Source organism: Ovis aries, chromosome 6 (assembly GCF_016772045.2).
Source record: "Ovis aries strain OAR_USU_Benz2616 breed Rambouillet chromosome 6, ARS-UI_Ramb_v3.0, whole genome shotgun sequence".
Taxonomy (NCBI): Eukaryota; Metazoa; Chordata; class Mammalia; order Artiodactyla; family Bovidae; genus Ovis; species Ovis aries.
The window spans coordinates 21453768-21456637 of NC_056059.1; the positions used below are offsets into that span (position 1 = coordinate 21453768).

Here is a 2870-nt window from a genome sequence, read left to right on the forward strand (position 1 = left end):
AGATTGAGGTGTGACAGGGACAAGGGTAGCCTCTGGGAACACTTCTGACAAGCTGTATGTGGCTCTGAGGTAAATACTGTGAGCATATCACAAAGTAGCTGCCCCCTGGTGGAGTCCATTGGAGAATTTCTGATTATATCTATTATTTCAAAAATAGACCTCCTCCACTCCCTTCTCTTAAACAAATTTGGATTCTTATGTGTTGTGGCACTAATAATATTAATTGTAATCTACAGCATTGGGTCTGGTCCATACAACTAGAAATTAATTTAGAGGTCCCTGTCCAAATAGGAGAGAGGATTTGGCTAAATAAAAATTGTCCTTCAGTCAGAGAAAATACAGAGAAAACCAACATGATCTAGCCAGAGCTACCACTGCCTAGACATAGGTGTGTCTCAGACAAGTAAGCCTGTGGTCTCATAAAAGGTTTCCGAGGGGAAGTGCTCTGAGTTTCCTCATACATAAACAAGCCCGCTAATTCCCCACGGCTCAAGACATTCTCTCATTGATTTATGATGATTCTGCGGCAGAGCCCACTAAATTGCTGAGGATGTGCAGTGAACTCTGAGAGCTTAAAGAAACCTGCCTCGTGGACAAATCATATTTTTGTAATGAAATATTTTTCACGCTCAAGATTCTACTTCTTTTCCCCCACCTTATATTAAAAATGTGTGCCTGAGAGTTTCCGGTGTCCTTTGAATCATTTATTATGCACTTTCATTTTCACAAGCATCAATATTTAGAGAAATTAGTAATCTCTGGGATATCTTTGAAAAGAACTATTTTCTTCTTCATCTGTGGTGTTATCTCTTCTACCCATCCCCCAACACTCCTCTTTTTTCACTTCGATTTTTCTTTCCCTCTTAGAGAGCTAGCCGGATTGCTCTCTAATTCTGTGCTAAAGCTCCTTGCTCTTGCCTGTCTGGTTTCCTGCATGACCATGAACGTGAATAGACCAGGTATATCAAGCCTGTGACTGAATGTTACACACTCACACCCCATACCTGATCCTCACATCCCATAGTACATACAGCACTTAAAAGACAAATCTGCCAAATTAGTTTTGCAGTTGTCATATTTTTATACATATAGGTCCTGGGAAACCTTGAATTAACTTGAAGAAATAATGTATACCACCAAAGTCACATCAAAATTTTCAAGTTGGATAGAGATTTTTTTTAAAATCTGACTAAATGAAATGCAAGTGTGGACTGAAGGAAAGAAAGTTTGCTGACGAAAAAGCAAAATTTTAATCCACTAAATTGATATGAATTAATTATATTGTAACTTTATAAAATATAAACATTTTCACAGTCTCCTTTGGTCAGCTATTATTTAGTAAGTATAAGAATCATATTTATCTTTTTTATTCTTTAAGCAGTGTATTTTATTAGTCTGTCACTATTAACTAGGTAACAAAAAATTCAAATTTCAGCTTATGTAGCATCTTTCAGTCTAGGATCTAAAAGTTATGGCTGCTTAATTTTTCTTCTGCTTAGCATTGAGCTTTGAATGACCTCAATGTAGATCTGAAAATAATATTTTTGCCTTTATAAAAACCCTGGAATTCTCCCTTGCAATCACAGGATGGATGCACTCTATAAATAATTACCTGTTTTCTAAAGGAGATATTGCTTCAGGCTGTAAGATCTTCACATCGAACATGGCACAAAGGAAATGGAACCACTTTTGACCATTCTATTCAATCATTCATTGTCAAGCAGGACAGAGGATATAGGCAGAGGAGGAATAAAAACATAAGCAAGCAAAGCACCTTTGCTCTATTTTCTGTATGGAAATGTGTATAGGGGATGATTTTCTTACAGCATCCCCTTATCTATGACATAACATTTAAATTCTTGAAAATAAAGAATTTAAAAAATAGTGAAACTTTTATTTTGTCAATATATCACAATTACCTAACCTCCAAAAATATAAGCATATATAAGATAACAGGAAAAACATCACCTGTTAGCTTTTGGTGTTATTTGTGTAAGACTTGTGTTGTATAATTTCATGTGTCATTTATACATTAAAGTATCAAAACTTTTCATGATATTTTATAAGAATGTGATTTTTTTTAAAGTACCCCAAAGACTTCCATTATTGTCTCTTAATTGAGTAGAACACAAGAAAATTAATGGGAAATTTGAAGCATTTTAATGCTAAGTGTGTACAGTCAAAGAATGTTTGTGTTAATCATTCAAACATTGATATATATACATATACATATCAAAACTATCCTTTCTATTAATATAATAAACATTAATTATATTAAGTAAATATCAAATATATTATTTTATCTATATCTGTCAATTGTATGAAAGTGAAAGTGAAGTTGCTCAGTCGTGTTCGACTCTCTGCGACGCCATGGACTGTAGCCTGCCAGGCTCCTCCTTCCATGGGATTCTCCAGGCAAGGATACTAGAGTGGGTTGCCTTTTCCTTCTCCAGGGGATCTTCCCAACCCAGGGATCAAACCTGGGTCTCCTGCATTGGAGGCAGACGCTTTAACCTTTGAGCCACCAGGGAAGCCCCATCAATTGTATAGTGTTAACTATATAGGAATTCAATTAATCCTGCCTTTAGTATTTCAAGAGTGGGAAAACAAAAAACCCCTTAAAATAGCAAAAAGTGTTTTCTCAGATTTCAGATGTTTGACCTACCAAATTGGTACCTCTCTGTGTTTACATGATCTACCTGTAAAGTGTCAGAAATTACAGTTATGTGATTGAGCAAGGTATAGTCTTCATTCAATTTAATTCATTTAAATGAAAAACAAAATAAGGTCCAATTTCCAAATTTAATCATAACTTAAGAAATCCCTCCCATGAGAAGATTTCTAGATTATATCAAATAATGAGGTAGGTA

At 35.1% G+C, this 2870-nt stretch overlaps 1 non-coding gene across 1 annotated transcript; it reads right to left on the reverse strand.

Moving 5' to 3' along the window:
• Positions 1 to 2459: 2459 nt before the first annotated feature.
• TRNAW-CCA (transfer RNA tryptophan (anticodon CCA)) lies at positions 2460 to 2531 on the reverse strand. The gene has a single exon. It is a non-coding gene; the product is annotated as a tRNA-Trp (tRNA).
• Between the last annotated feature and the right edge of the window lie 339 nt (positions 2532 to 2870).